Source organism: Asterias rubens, chromosome 2 (genome assembly GCF_902459465.1).
Source record: "Asterias rubens chromosome 2, eAstRub1.3, whole genome shotgun sequence".
Lineage (NCBI taxonomy): Eukaryota > Metazoa > Echinodermata > Asteroidea > Forcipulatida > Asteriidae > Asterias > Asterias rubens.
The window spans coordinates 20,097,704-20,114,944 of NC_047063.1; the positions used below are offsets into that span (position 1 = coordinate 20,097,704).

Genomic DNA, 17,241 nt, shown 5'->3' on the forward strand with positions numbered 1-17,241 from the left:
CACCTGCCGAAAGCTTAAAATTAATTTGCTGTATATTTTTGTTTGAATGTGAACAACTCGTTATACTTTCATTAACTTTTTAAGAAAGACTGAAATAACTGAAATTAACAGGAATGAAATCAAGAATTTAGCAGTGTTTTATTCAACATTTCAGAGAATTCCAGTGTTTTTATAGTAACCCATTAGTCTATTTAACTTTGATGAAAGCCTCTAGCAATAGGATCTGACATAATTAAATACCAAATGTTAATTGTAGTCGCTACCTTTAAATGTGAGGTATCTTTGAATTGATCTGAAGTTGTATTATGTATTGTCTTTGCAGGCTAAATAGTCTCACATTATTTAAAACAAAATTATGTTTTTATTCTAATAGTATATGAAAGAGTCTGTAAATGTATGTTTAGATTCATTTGAAGCATGAAAGCATGGCTTAAAATAGAATTGAATATTCAGTATGTCAATCCATAATTTGCCATTTCATAAGAAGGTTTTTTACCTCGCCTGAAACTTGTTTTCTTTTTTTATGGATAAATTTTCAATTATAAATTGAGCAGCTAACTATAAAGTAAATGACACAATCCGGGTAAAATAAACTGATACATGAAATATGTTTCAAAAAGATGACCATGAAATAATGCTCTCGGTTTTCCATTTAATTTCCAGTAATTTCCAGTATAAAAATAACAAATATTTTAAGGTTGTTTTCCACATCTTTCAGATGGTTGTAATTCCTGTAACTTTGAACATTTATTAATGAAATAAAAGATGATTGAAACTGAAATCGTCACGTTTACTTAGTTTGGTCTGCTGAAGACCCTTTTATGATGAGAACATCATGTATAAGGAGTTTTGTACCTGCTCAAAGACCCAATTTCATTGTGCTGTTTAAGGCAGTGATGGACACTATTGGTAATCACTCAAAATAATTTGTAGCATAAACCTTACTTGGTAACGATTAATGGAAAATGGAGAGCTGTTTATAGTAAAACATTGTAAGAAATGGCTCCCTCTTTCGAGAAAGTATTAATTTTCCATGAATTTAATTTCGAGACTTCCGAATTAGATTTTGAGGTATCGAAATCGAGCATCTGAAGCACACAACTTCGTGTGACAAGGGTGTTTTTTTCTTTCATTATCTCGCAACTTCGATAACCAATTGAGCTAAAATTTCACAGGTTGGTTATGCATAATGTTGAGATACACCAAGTGAGAAGACTGGACAATTACCGATAGTGTCCAGTGTCTTTAAGATTGATCATTAACAGTCTGCTGCTATCAGCAAAATCTAAGAAAACATTTAAAAAAAACTTGCCAATCAAAATTGATTTGTGTAAATGCAGATCTATGAAGTGGGCCCTGGGAGTGAATCTGTCCGTTAGCCCCCCCCCCCCTCCACCCCCACTACAGATACGACCAGTTGGCTCCTGAAACTTCATTTCAAGTCTGACCCTACCCCAAGCATACAACGGTGCTGTATTTTTTATAAAACCAAAATTGAATTTTAAAATAGGATTGGCCCATCCCTATACCATGTTCAGGAAAAAAACCGTTCGGTTGCATTCCCGGGAATACGCACTCAATCTTATTCTTCCCGCCCTTTTGTTACCTAACACCTGTGCTACACATTTGGGACCGGGGTTTACTGTGGAATGTCACCTCATTGAAGATCGTCAGTGTTATGCAAATAAGGAGTTTTGCGCTCGTTGTTCGAAGACTGGTTGTGGAAAATAACTGTATCATTTGCCTATCGCGTACTGGACTGGAGAGCAGCATGGCGGCCGGCACCTCTCAGTTCAACGTGGGAATTGGACTTCGCTTTTTCGGATGAACTTTACCAGCAAAAATAAAATAAAACCGACTAATGTCATTCATGTGCATTCAGAAATCATTTCAGCACATGCTGCACTTTTGAGAATCACCCGAATGTGATATTCTTTTCAAAGCTTGGTCAACAAATTGAAGCTACATGCGAAACTTGTGCACTTTGCCGGCAAGCTACGTGAACTTTGTGCATTTGTCAGGCCACAGAATTTACTCAGTAAAAACAGCAACACCCTTTTCAAGCAAAATTCACAGTTGAACTCTCTTCGGTACATTATTACGAGCTCCTTGAAGTTACCTAGTTTTGACTACAGAGACTTTAAAAGCATTTTGACTTCCATCGAGTCACCGTAGAGTGCAGATTGAGTAAAACTTCATGTCCAAAGCCCAATGTTGTCTTGCTCTATATGGTACCACCGACATCTTATTTAGGTAAGGCTAATTTGGAAGCTTTTACCTCGAATTATTTCTCCACATACAAATGTATAATATTGTTTTGTAAATTTGATAGTTTTTGACTTGGGGCGTTGGCTATCACTCACGGGTTTCATTATTTTCTTCCAGCTGGGACGGTGACAATGACTGGTGCGCGGTTGACCAAGATCGGGAACTACGAGGCGAGACCCACCCAGAGCCAGCATTGAGCCCCCGGCAATCGACGCGTCGTCCAGCCAAGCTTCAGGCGGCATTGATGGGACTGTTGCCGAGATGGGTTGCAGGTAGATGGAACATCTTTGGTGCCGACAGCTGACCAATACAGAGAGGGATAGGTAAAAACAAACTAAGTGATAAACAATTATTTATTTCCAACATAAAACTATTTTATGTTCACAGTTGTTTTTGTTCGGAAAAAAAAATGTCCGTAGGCCTACCCAGCAAGAGTCCAGCGTATTCAGTACTATTTATGGGGCATTTTTTTATTTCTTTTTTTTATAGATAAATTGATATTTTATTTGCTAAAATGCTGGCTACTCTGGGAACTCAAGCTTTTTATTCAGCAGCACCTCACCAATGGAAAAACTTGCCATCTCATTTGTTTACAGCATTTTCATGACTGCATTCTCATAAGAATGCGGGTAACAAAAAAGTATTTAAATCACACCTTAAAACTTCTTTTTAAGAAGGCCTTTATTAATGTGCATGCTTATTGTCAGTGAGTTTTGTCGATTTTGTTGATTTTTGGTTTTTATTGTGAACTTGTTAAATGCTTTCTTGTACCATTGCATGTTTTTTCCCCCAGCTCTTTCCGGGTTTATAATGTTTATGGACCTTTGTTTGCCTGTAAGGCTTCGATTTATATTGTGCTTATATTTTTCTTATGTCGTAGGCTTACTTTTCTTGAACTGTTTACTACTTGTATGTAGGCCTATGTAGTTTTCTTATGCAATTTTTAATGTAATGCGCCCTCGAACAGGCTGGTCCTGGAGAGAGCTCAACACAAAATTAGTAAATTATTATTATTATAATCCCCTTTTTGGTGAAAAGTGAGTGAAAAAGTGGTGAAATTTTTTCTTGCGTTTCCCCTCCCCCCAAACAAAAAAAACTATGTTAGGCCTAATCAATCCGAAATATTTTTTACGAATTCATTCCCTTGAAAAATTATTTCTCTAAATGGTATTCCCTCAAAATATTGCCTTATTCCCTCAAACTAACTATTTTGTCTATTGACATGAATTCTTTTTTGGTCAAGGGTGTTATTTTGAGGGAAATAATTTGAATGGAGGAATAATACTGGTATAAATATTAATATTTTTTAAATGTTTATTTAACCTGTCCCTTCAGGTACTCCGCACAATTGTGAGACCAGTGGCAGCTGAATGTCGATGGATATGTGGTTTGTGGACGTATGGAGTCAGCGCTGGAGTCATCGCCTGAGTCATCGCCGGATTCAGGTAAGGATAACTTGGCAACATCCGACCTCCACTTTTTAGTCAAGTTTGCTCAAGTGTAATTCTCCTCGTTGATAGAAATTAATAAAGGGACTCTTTTATGGCCTTAATTGCCATACTAACAAAAGGCATAGTAGAAGACAGCCAGAAAACAAATCCAGGTAGAGTTTCATCATGTCTAAAACAGACCAAACTTGCTGTAGGCCCTAAACAATAAAAAATAGCGTACAGCTCCCCCCAAAAAAAACATTGGAAGAAATGAAACAATTAGAATTTATAAACTGTTTTACAGTAGGGGCATGATCACATTTTTTGTTCCATAAACCATCCACATGTGATTAAAAACTAGTTAATCATCATTACAAATACAAGATTTTCATTTTGGACAATATACCCCTTCCCCCTTTTAGGCACTTGAGCAACTTGCAAGAAAAATAAAGTTAAATATTTGACTTTTCACAAAAAGAACAAACAAATGAGAAAAAAACCTAAATTTTTGGATTGCATTAGTGGAGGTCGGAAAACGCAAGTTGACCAATCAAGATCAAGATCAAGACGAAGACTTCGAAGTGTAAGAGAAGATCTAACCCGTTCTCTTGCAGAGTCCCACCCCTCGTACCGCCCCCTGTCCCCAGTATGCTCTACGATCTTGTTGATGTTGTCCTTGCATGTGCAGCTTTCAAGGTGACTTCATAGTTTCTTGTTTCTTGGCATTTCTTGATTTGCATATTGGTCGAAGCCAGTGATGCTGTTTAATTAGGAGACTGGTCTTACTGGACAATTCTGTCAGGGTTGATATTCCAAGTCATCCGTTGTCATGTATATATATAACTGTCATGATTTTTAAATACACATAAACGTCCAGCTTTTTTTTTTTTTTTACAGGGGGGGGGGGTTGCTCTGTATTCTGCACCGCTTTTAATGAAAGCACAAAACCTACAACCATAAATAAGTGTTGAAAAAGTAATCTAACGCTTGACATACATTAAAAATCTTAGGTTTAATCAGCATTCATTTGATGGTTAATGTTTGATTAAGGTGTACTAAATATATAATTTAGGTCATGACCTAAATTAATATTTACGTTATGCCTAATGACAGCATTACATCAATTCTGAATGTAAATATTCAATCAGACCGTAAAAGTTTTGTTAATTCAAAAATAGTAAAATAAATAACAAAATAGCTGTAATAACCAAATCAAATCAAGTTCAGGACAAAGTTCCAGTAAAGTAAAAAGATTTGATGTCTGTTTTAGAAGATTTAAATGTATAATTTAAACCAGCTAAATTAACATTTAAAGATTCAAAAATCAGCGTTAAATCCATTCTGAATGTAGACTTTTTCCTACTCATCTTAAACAACAAAAGGTTTTGCAAAATCACAAGTAAAATCAATTATACACAAAACTGCTGCAATCCTTTTTATTTAGATCAAATAAGTTCAAATAAAAAACCCACGGAAAACTTGTAGGATATACAAGTTTTAAGAAACCATCTGTAGTCCTAAACGCAAATATGTTGCATTATAAATCATTTCAAATACTTTAATAAATATTTAATACTTTGTGAGCGCTGCGAAAGTAAACAATAAAAAAATAAATAAATGGGGAGTACAAATAGAAGAAAGGATGGGAAAGGAGCAAATCACCCAAAGAGGCAAGACTTCAATAAGGTCTGTATGATGGTAAGTCAGAAAGACCTAGAGTAATTAGTAATGGCCTAGAGATAAGACTAACTCTCTATTCTTTCAACAGGTGTACTGGCTCAGGTTAAGTATAAGGTGTGGCTGGTGTAGTCCTTAGTTTTGATTCAAGATGTTCAATCTCATTTTTTTGCATTGACACAACATTTTAAGGACAGTAAAAACAATTGTCCTTTTACAAACAAAAGATAATGTCTTGAAACAAAACTAAGAACTAAGCCATCACTATCCCTCTAATGTCCCTGATGGTGATTGAACCGGAGGACAGTGAGGTCAGGGTTCGCTGCAAAGGTCAAGTTTAACAGGTGAAAAGGTTAAGTATGGGTAAGTGTAAAAGACAACAAACAAAAGAAACGTGCAGCGTATATCCTAGTTGCGATAACGTGACCCTCCTCCGGCCGTCGGGCGGAGGGTTACGTTATCGCAACTACTTCTAACCATTGCTCCATGTTCTAACCAACCTTTTCCGGCGGTTTCTAGCCATTCTTTTTAGCCTCTCACAGCTTAAATCTTATTGTTTTGTCTTCCACAGTATCCAAACAAACAGAGAAACTGAGTGGACACTGTGAACTCACGAACCCAGGTCAGCAGAGTCAATGAGGTCAGGTTTTTGCAGCAAACGTTAAGTATGAGGTTAAGTAAGTACGAGGTTGAGCAGCAAATAATCATCCCCTACACAGCTTAATAAGGACACTGGACACCTTTAGTAGTGGTCAAAGACCAGTCTTCTCACTTGGTGTATCTCAACATATGCACAAAACAACAAACCTGTGAAAAGTTGAACTCAATTGGTCGGCGAAGTTGCGAGATTAAGAAAAAACTCCATTTTCACCCGAAGTTGTGTGCTCTTCAGATGCTTGATTTCGGTAACTCAAATATTTTAGTGGAAAATAACTTCTTTCTCGAAAACTGTGTTAGTTTTGAGGGAGCCGTTTCTCACAATGTTTTATACTATCAACAGCTTTCCATTGCTTGTTACTAAGTAAGTTTTAATACCAACAATTATTTTGAGTAATTACCAATGGTGTCCAGTGCCTCATTTTCCCTAACACCCTGTTTTTGTTTCCCAATATCTGTAACCAGCAAAAGTGGATGTTGTGGCAAAGAAGTGTGCGTAGATGGCAGCACTAAGATAGTAAGATGACATAATACGGTAAAGTATTGGGTACTTTCTCAGGTATGTATGGTGAACCTGACTTTGGCCAATGATACAACCCCAAAATTATAACCTTTTCTAGATAAGTTTTTCTTCCAGGAAGAAGATAATTTTTTTCTTTCAAGAAATGATGAAGTAGTTTGAGTGGTGACATTTTAAACTGTGTTGAGGTGAATGTTTACCAACAGGGAGCGGGTCACGCAAAAGGTTCAGTAATGTATCAGATTTTACAACTTACTGGTAAAGAAATTACCTTCAAAATGGGGCAATAACTCAAGAGAATCATTAACAAATCTTAACATCATTTTATCCTGGAAACATTTGAAGAAGAAAAACAAGTTTTGGAATCTGGCAAAAAAAATCTCTCCACAGCAGATGTAAAAACAGAATCAAAAGTTTTGTAAAACAAGCAGTCGAAATACTATAATATCATTTGAGATTTGACATCCATGAACAATCAGCAAACCAATGAGGTAAACACAACTTGAGAATGAACTAACTTGCTGAACCCAAATTGGGTATATCGTACCCAAATTGTGTATTGTTTTACCCCCCAAAACTGCAGCAACTCTTGAAGGAATGTGAGTCAGCTATTTTCACAATTTATTACACAAATTGTATGAACTTATATTATGGTGACAGATTGGTTCTGGTTCTACCTTTCCTATTCCCTCAGCTGAGAAGTCTTTGTATGGGACAACAACATGAGCTATTTGAATGAGCATCAGTGGAAGAAACAGTTTATATCATCTAGGGTGACGTGAGCAGCACCTTGACACGCCTTTCTTAATATTTATGCATGAGGTACGTCACAATGCTAATCCAAAACGAGGCGATGGGCGCAGCCACTGCAAGTGTTGGGGATCGTGCGCCCATAGCCTCATTTTGGGTAAGAGTTATGACGTCATGCATAAATATTAAGAGAGGCGTATAGTCTTGGTTCATGACTCTCCTGGATTTTCCACAAGCGAGCGCGCTATTACCCTGAAGCGTTATCAAACACGAACCACTATCGACCCGAGAACCGCTATTTGGTTTGTGAATGATAGCTCGTCGGGGTGATAGCGCGCCCGCTTGTGGCAAATTCAGGGGGAGTCTTGAACCAAGTCTAGCGCCTTGACCGAAGGCTACATTCTCTTGTGTCGTGGCTACAGTACAAGCAGACACGTTGCGATGTGAACCGTGGGTACAGAGGCAAAGAGTCAACAACAGACCATTTTGGTAAGTTTAAAAAATTCCTTCTATAAGTTTGCTTTGAGGGAAAGGTTGAGTCAAAAAATTTGGCAAAGGACTTAATCACAGAAATACGCACCATTAAAGACACTGGACACTATTGGTAATTGTCAAAGACCAGTCTTCACACTTGGTGTATCTCAACATATGCATAAAATAACAAACCTGTGAAAATTTGAGCTCAATCGGTCGTTGAAGTTGTGAGATAATAATGAAAGAAAAAACACTGTTGTCACACGGAGATGTGTGCTTTCAGATGCTTGATTTCGAGACCTCAAATTCTAAATCTGAGGTCTCGAAATCAAATTCGTGGAAAATTACTTCTTTCTCGAAAACTACTCCACTTCAGAGGGAGCCGTTTCTCACAATGTTTTATACCATCAACCTCTCCCCATTACTCGTTACCCAGTAAGGTTTTATGCTAATAATTATTTTGAGTAAATACCAATAGTGTCCACTGCCTTTAAAGGCTTGAGATCATCAATTTGAAAAGCATTCATTCCCATGCTCTAGTTTTTAACAAACACATCATACAACCAACTGGTGAAAAACTTGATTAAACAATTGTTTCTAAGTATGAAAAACAAACCTGGATTGTTGCATCATGGTGTGTGAGCACTTTCAATGAGGAGGAATGGAAGTTTTTCTCTTCAAATCTCTCAAAGAAAGTAGTGAAGACTGTTGAAATCAGCAATAAAAAGTAATTAGATCTACATCAGCAAACATGGATTAACACCCACCTACTGAGTAAAAAACAATTCCAGAACCAGTTAATTTGTAACTGTGTTTGATTAAAAAAGCCCTCCAAATGCAACCCTTTTTGTAGCAATAGAAGTCAGCTCTTCGTTAATTTTATAATGTGCTGTCTAAATAGATAGTTGATAAATTGACCTCGGTCTACTTTAAATCTTTTCCTTTAGTTGATGAGGAGTCTTTTGTAGAGTGTTGACTACAACTGATCTGTTGAGCATCAGTGGACGTACATACTGTAGTGCCAGGGGCGCCTTTGACTGGAGGCTACATTCTCTTGTGCGATGGTGAACTACAACCAGACCTGTTGCGATGTGAATCCTTGGGTGGAGCGATATAGATGCTTACATTACAGTCCACAACAGACCACTTGGTAAGTTCAAACACATTCTTCCAATTCTATCAGGGGAAAGCTTATGCTAAACATTCATTGTTTTCAACAAACCCACAAATCCAAAAAAACTGGTCGGAAAACTTCATCATATTAAGTTGTTTTTTAAGGCTTCAAACAAACCTAGATTGATGCGTCATGTTGTGTATGCATGTTTATTGAGTTGAATTGAAAGGGGAAACAATGAAATAAATCTCAACAGTAGTAAAGACAGTTGAAACCACCAATCAAAAAGGTATCAATTGAGATTCTACATCAGCAAGCATCGGCAATCGTCAACCATTGAGCGTAAAACAAATTCGGAACAGTTAACTTAAAATCCTGTTTGTACAACCAATCTCCACAAACCTTCTTGAAACAGCTCCCCTTTAACACAAAAATGTGTCGATGGATAGTGACAAATTTGTATGGCCAACTATTCTATTTCCTGCAGTTAAGGAGTGCTTTGCAGAGTGGTGCTACAACTGAGCTGTTTGGATGAGCATCTGGGGTGATGCGAGCACCTTGACTGAAGACTACATTCTCTTGTGCAGTGGCTAGAGCTGGAGCTGTTGAGTTTGGCATTAGAGGAGAGTATACAGTGTTTACCGTCTGGGTTGCAGGGAACGCCTTGACTGAAGGCTACATTCTCTTGTGCAGTGGCTAGAGCTGGAGCTGTTGAGTTTGGCATTAGAGGAGAGTATACAGTGTTTACCGTCTGGGTTGCAGGGAGCGCCTTGACTGAAGGCTTCATTCTCTTGAGCCATCGCGACTACAACCAGACTTGTTTCATTGGGGAATCATTGGAGGATACAGACCACTTGGTAAGTTTGAAAAATATCAGTCAAAAACATTTCTTTGAAGAAGAGAAGGTTCATCTGACAAATTTTGCAAAGTAGTTTCAGAATGAGCACCTGTCACTGTGTGAAATTCAATAGACATCAGCCATCCTCTATGTCTGCAGTAAACACACATTACAAACAAGTGGTAACAACACTTCACGGTGGAAAAACTAGACGGTAAAGAATTTCCAGAGAAAAATATTTGTAAAACCACAACAAACTTGGAATGCCGTGTCAAGTTGGATGAGTTGAAGAACTGATCAGAGCTGGTGGAGAATTTTCTTGCACATTCATTCAGACTTTCCCATTTTTTTTCTTTCAGTGTGAGCAAAATTTGTATTAAAAGACTTTATAAAAATTTGACATGGAAAATGTTAACTTCTACCGCAGATTGAGACAATGACCTTGGAGAAGACATACACCCAACCTTGAGGCTCATCACTGCCTTTTAGACTGTGCCACCAGCTGAGGAAGGACTACAACAAGTCTAGCCAGATGACTTTCTGTTCTGACACAACACGTTCAACTGCTGTAGTTAAATAGGATATGGAGGTTAACCAACGCATTTTAGACTGTGCAAGGACTGCATTGAGCCTAGCCAAATGACTCTTCGACATGTTGGACCGTTCAAGTGAGTTTGAGGCTATAACTAACACTAAGTTGAGGCCAATGAACGCTGTTTGGATGGTGTGCCACCATCTGAAAGACTGTGTCAAGTGTAACTAGAAGACTCTGCTTTAAGTTCAACCATTGAAGTGGCGATCGTAGAGACGTTGGGGCTACAAAACATTTTGGACTGTCACGAGCTGACAAAAGACTGTGTCAAGTCTAGATGATTCCCCACATGTACGACTAGAACAAGCAGGACCATGACGGCACCATAGTGGATACAGACACTTGAAGAGTAGAGACACTAGACTATGTATGTCTGAGTTTGTGACTGCAGCTAAGGCTGTGGCCGTTGCAGCGAGCCTCAACTGCTTTACACAAATATAACCCATGTTCACATGAATGATCAAGTCACAGCCGTATCTGCAGCCACAAACTCAGCCTTGGTTTAACATAAGTATAGGCTTCTCTTGAATCCATCAACCTCCAACCAATGTACAATGTACTCGCATAAGGACCAAATTTTATGAAGTTTAAACAGAAAGTTCTGCCAAGCCAATAAATTTTGTAATAACATTTGGCAATAAAAAAAATAAGTATAATGACTGATGTACCTGTCTTTGCAATGGTAACTGTATGGTATTCTGGCTGCTAACCTACTTTTGCTAAGCAAGCTTTTGTGCTTACAAGCTAGATGAAATATAGTCCATGTTTTACAAATATTGGCACACCTGGCCCCATGCCAAACACTGTTGATTTATCATACAGAATAAGACTAACTATATTCAAGTACAATATATTTTGGACTTTGATGGATTCACAGTAGTTAGGAATAGAACTTCAAGATGGTACAGCTTTTGTCTTTAGACATGCTTTTATCAAAATCTGAGGTAACCCGTTAAACCCGGAAACATCTGTGTTGTGTAATGTGTAGTGCAATTCATGAAGTATTTTTGCTTGATGAGATACTTTGCCTGAAAATGAGTGAAAATGTAAAAAAAACATTGGTCACAGTTTGCAACTGGAGAATTAATTTTTGTGCAATAACTGAAGCTGTACCACTATGTAAAAATAATGTCAACAAGGGGGCCCAGTGTTTGGAAATAAGTGCTTGTCTGTGATTAAATTCAAAATCATTTATATTTTCTAAGAAATGCCCATGATAATTTTTCAGTCATGTAAAAAAATTTATAAAGGGAGACAACCGGATAAATTGATGTTTATATAATCAAGATAGAATGTCAAGTTGTTTAGTTCAATTTGTAAGATTTTACACCAATTGGAATTGTCCTAAGCTACACAAGTTTATGTAGCAAAGTAAACTTGCATTAATCATGAGGTATGACTAAAAAATGTGTGGGACATTTCAAAGTGTACACTTGAGCACCAATTGACAGGATACTCTTCCATTGAGAAATTCTCAAGCAAAAGTTGCAATGCGAACACAAGTCCGTTGCAATGCGAACACAAGTCCGTTGCAATGCGAACACAAGTCCGTTGCAATGCGAACACAAGTCTGTTGCTATGCGAACACAAGTCTGTTGCAATGCGAACACAAGTCTGTTGCAATGCGAACACAAGTCCGTTGCAATGCGAACACAAGTCCGTTGCAATGCGAACACAAGTCTGTTGCAATGCGAACACAAGTCTGTTGCAATGCGAACACAAGTCTGTTGCTATGCGAACACAAGTCTGTTGCAATGCGAACACAAGTCTGTTGCAATGCGAACACAAGACTGTTGCAATGCGAACACAAGTCTGTTGCAATGCGAACACAAGTCTGTTGCAATGCGAACACAAACCATGGCCACCATCGCAGCACAAAGGGCTCAGGTTCACAAAGAATACAAATCTTGCTAAGCAAAGTGTGATTTCTTGTCACAATACAAATCACTTAAAGGCAGTGGATACTATTGGTAATTTTCAAAGACTAGTCTTCACAGTTGGTGTATCTCAACATAAGCATAAAATAACAAACCTGTGAAAATTTGAGCTCAATCGGTCGTCGAAGTTGCGAGATAATAATGAAAGAAAAAACACACTTGTCACACGAAGGTGTGTGCTTTCTGATGCTTGATTTCGAGACCTCAAATTCTAAACTTGAGGTCTTTAAATCAAATTACTTCTTTCTCGAAAACTACGTCACTTCAGAGGGAGCTGTTTCTCACAATGTTTTATACTATCAACCTGTCCCCACTTCTTGTAATCAAGAAAGGTTTTATGATGATAATTATTTTGAGTAATTACCAATAGTGTCCACTGCCTTTAACCTCTGAACTAAAATAATAAAAAATACCACATCTAATATTTCACTACGAACCTTAACATCTGACCCTTAGCACCAGCCACTATTCAATCTGCGCATAGCATAATAGTAAACCATCATTTTAGAGGATGTGTCTTTTGTCTATTAGCACTCACAAATACAACCATATCTTTGAATATGTGTTGTTTTAATGTTAACTAGTTATAGCAACTTTTTATCTAACTATAGCTTAAGTAACTTTTTATAAAGTAAGACTGAAATTACCTTTATGAAATCAAGGATTTGCGGTGTTCATTAAACAATTGAGAGCATTCCAGTGTTCAATTAGTTATTTAGCAGTCTATTTAACTTTGACGAATCCTTTAGCAATAGGCGGAACTGTTGGCATCTCTGGACTTATTTCCTAATTGATGCTTACCAATTTTGGGGTTTAATGGTCCTCGTGATGTGGTAGGCGTACTTAATTTTATCAAATTTGGGTAAATTTTCAAGTTGGAATTTTATGCTGAATCTTATGCTTTTTAAGAACATAGTACACTCTTCGGCTGATGCTTTTTATTTAGTTTGACCCAGCGCAAAAGCAATATCGAGGGGAACATTGACATTTGATAATACCAGGGCTTAGTTCAGCATTTTTATCAATAGTAGGTAAATGTTGTCTTATTAAGTTGCAAGTGTATGCTTTTTAGGCTCTACTGATGCCTTTTTATGTTACTTGACCCATTATATAAACTTAAGTAAATATATTTACTTAGGTAAATATTTATAATTGAAAAACAAATTGAAAAACATCTCAAGAGATATATCCTATAGACTTTCTTGATGCCTTTTTTTTTAACTTGACCCAAGCTAAGTGTAGGTTATATCAAGGAAATTTTAATATTTGAAAAGAAAAACCCCCACTATGGTTAAGTCCAGCAATTTGGGTAAACTTTCAAGTTGAATTTTATGCTCTTTTTAGCAATGCAGTAGGCTCTTCTGATGCCATTTTTATATAACTTGAACCAAGGTATAAGCTAAATTAAGGGTAATATTCTTATTTGAAAAAAATGAATAAAATTAAACAATCACAAGGGGTAAGTCCAGCATTGTTATCAAACTCGGGTAAATTGTTATGCTCTTTAATTATGCAGTAGGCTTCACTTATGCCTTTTCATGTAACTTGACAAAAAATATAAGCTTAATTTAGTGAAATAATGATCCTTGACAAAAACTCAAGGGGGCAAGTCCAGCATTTTTATCAAATTTTGTACATTTTGAAGTTGGAATGTTGTGTTATTTAAATATAAAGGAGGCTCTACTGATACACTTTTGTATAACTTGACCCAGGATACAAACTATATTTTGAGAAATGCTTATAATTTTTTTTTAACTGATAATTTTGTTATTTTTCTAAGGATAAATTTTCAGTAGTTAATTGCACTGCTAACTATAAAGTAAATGACACTGAAATAAACTGAAACATGAAATAATTATCAAAGAGATGACCAGTTATTTATTTATCTTTTTTTTACAACAGTATTTAACGAGGGTGACCCTTCCAGCACAGCTGATCATTCGAGATCCTCGCCTTATACAAAATATAAGAGAAGTTAATACAAAAACTGACAAGACTTGGCAGAAGGCCCGTAAAAAGGGAATATTAGTTTCAAGAAGTTTGCAGTGTATTTATCACATGCATCAGTTTCTTGTGTAATTCCTGTAACTACATGAACAAGTTGTTCAATTCATAAAACTAAATTCGTCACATTGGTGTGGTTTGCTGAAGACCTTTTTTATGATGGGCAAATCATGTACTGGTATAAGGAGTTTTGCTACAAATACCTGGGGCCAGTTTCATAGCTCCGTTCAAACAGTGTGCAGCTATAAGCAGGGTCAGTCATCAATCAATGGTACATGTGAAATGGTGTTTTAGCTGGTTGGTAGACATATTGGTAAGCATAGTTGGTCTGTGCCTTTTTGTGCATAAGCAGGTCCATGAAGTCAGCCCTGGTAAGGAACACGTCTGTGAGCCCCTCCCCCCTTAGCCCCCTCGAAAACAAATTCATTTTGAAAGAAATAATTCCCAAAATGTGTATCTTCGTTCTAAATCATGACCTAAACCCAAATCATACATATTAACCCTTAACGACAAAGGGGGTGAGATCTGAAGTGAATATAAAGCTAAACAGAACACCTCCAAATTAATTGCAGTTATGTTTAGTAAAGACTTTTACCACAAAAATATTTACACCACACTTGAAGCTCAAACTGTGCTATTACTGTGAAAAAATTGCTTCCCAATACCTTTTGCTAATTTTTATAGAAATTGGCATTTGTAAATACTACAGTATGACCTGAAAAATGTTGAAACCTTTGGATGAACCTCCAAGGCAATAACTGAGAGTTATTTCGTCATTGTCATATAACTTTTGTAACACACATATCAAATTTTACACTTACAATAATTATATGAGTTGTATGAATGGTAATGAAACAAACCACACTTTCCAACCACCAACATACATCTGGTTTCTTAAATTTGCAGACTTACTTTGTTAAAATATATTAACACGCACTACCAAACATCCCGAGTATTATTTGGCCGGAACTATAACTACTTCATCAAATCTGTTAAAGAACTTGTCAAAGAACACCTACACTAACAAATATGCAAAATAATTGTCATAACATGGTAATTTATGGTAATGACAACAAAGAAACATACAACATCCCAACAAACCAAAAAGCAACAGTTATTATAATTTTACTTTTTGAAGTATTTACATTTAAAAACACGTAACTAAACTTCCTGAAATTGTTTGGACGGAATTACTAGTATCTCGTTAGACTTGCTAAAGAACATGACAAACCAAGAAATGTACCCAATAACTTTGACAATAAGGTAATACATACTAATGACGTCCTGAGATATCTTTGGACAGAAACAACACTTTTCACAAAACTCAAGAAATCTTAGGACTGAAACGTTCCAACCCCATTAAACTTGTGTTAAAATGAACTTGACAAAGCACCCCTACACTGACAAATAAAAACAATTGTGAAAATAACTTTCTCATCTATAACTCATTCAAAACTTAAAAAATAATGAATTTTGAAAATGTTCTCTTTTGCATTGCATGCAGTTCAAATGGTTTGACAAAAATTCAGTTGCTGTCTTTTGCAGGGATAGAAACAATCCATTACCAGTTTATAAGAAAATTTACAACATCAAAGCACTGAATTTTTACCATGTTTTAACGTGAGGTAAGAGACTTGTTATATTTGTTTATGTTTCCTGGATGGACTGCAGCTGTTAGAAAACTGTAATATCTATATATTTGAGATCATCCTTTATTGGCTGTTTAAAGGAAATACACAACAAGCTTCATGCTATCTAATTCTGTTTATAATGAGTTTGTTTACCACTTAAAGCCATTATACACTTTCGGTAAACAGTATTGTCCAACTCCCACACTTCGTGTATCACAACTAATATATAAAATAACAAACCTGTGAAAATTTAGGCTCAATCGGTCATCGGAGTCGGGAGAAAATAGTGGGAAAACCCACCCTTGGTTTCCGCACATTTCGCTGTGTCATGACATGTGTTTAAAATAAATCCGTAATTCTCGTTAACGAGAATTTATATTGTTTTAATGTTTTCTCAAAAGTAAAGCATTTCATGGAACAATATTACAAGAGAAGTCTTTCACCATTACCTTCTGTAAACCCTGTAAATTATTTGTAAATCTATGAATTTTTTTTTTTTCCTGTACCGAAAAGGTATAATGGCTTTAAATGTAGTTTGGATATTTGTACACTTCCAAATTTATCGTAATTATCTATTAAACAATCTGGCCCCAACCTTAGTATTTTGAAAAACTAAAAACACTTCTGCCGTTGACAGCATGCATCAAAGTGACAATGCTTTGACGTCATGCTTGGGAGTTTGTTTTGTTACAATACCTCCACGCTGCAACAAAGCGGCTATACAAATTGGAGCTCCCAACTATGACGTAACATGAGTGATGACAAAACGGAGCTTTTCACAAATCTTTTAGAAAAGCACTGGATAGACGTACTCGAAATGATTGTTTTTTTTTACAGAATTAAAATCTTTTTATAGTCATATGACTCGATTTCCTTATCGATTCAAAACATTTCAAATGAAACTCAGCAAAGATCACGACTGGCGCTCAAATAGGTCTTTAAAATGATTGGCAATAGAAGCCTACAGCAGCTTTCATTAGTAAAAAGCATTGAGAGGATTATTTCACTTTAAATAAAATGTGGTTTTTGTAAAACGTTTTTTTTGGGCCCAAAATTTGAATCAAAATTTCTTTTAGCATAAAACTTTTCTTGGTGACGAGTAATGGGGAGAGGTTGATGGTATACAACACTGTGAGAAACGGCTCCCTCTGAAGTGCCATAGTTTTTGAGGAAGGAGTAATTTTCCCTGAATCTGATATCGAGACCTCAGATTTAGAGTTTGAGGTCTAAAAATCAAGCATCTGAAATAACACAACTTCGTGTGACAAGGCTGTTTTTTCCTTTCATTATTATCTCGCCACTAAGATGACCCATTGAGCTCAAATTTTCACAGGTTAGTTATTTTATGC

The 17,241-nt window shown here is 36.4% G+C and overlaps 1 long non-coding RNA gene across 1 annotated transcript; it reads left to right on the plus strand.

The window, feature by feature from the left end:
* The first annotated feature begins 7,543 nt into the window (after positions 1–7,543).
* LOC117307243 lies at positions 7,544–12,296 on the plus strand. The gene is made up of 4 exons (XR_004521058.1): positions 7,544–7,791; positions 8,724–8,926; positions 9,378–9,747; positions 10,156–12,296. It is a non-coding gene; the product is annotated as an uncharacterized LOC117307243 (long non-coding RNA).
* The last annotated feature ends 4,945 nt before the right edge of the window (positions 12,297–17,241 follow it).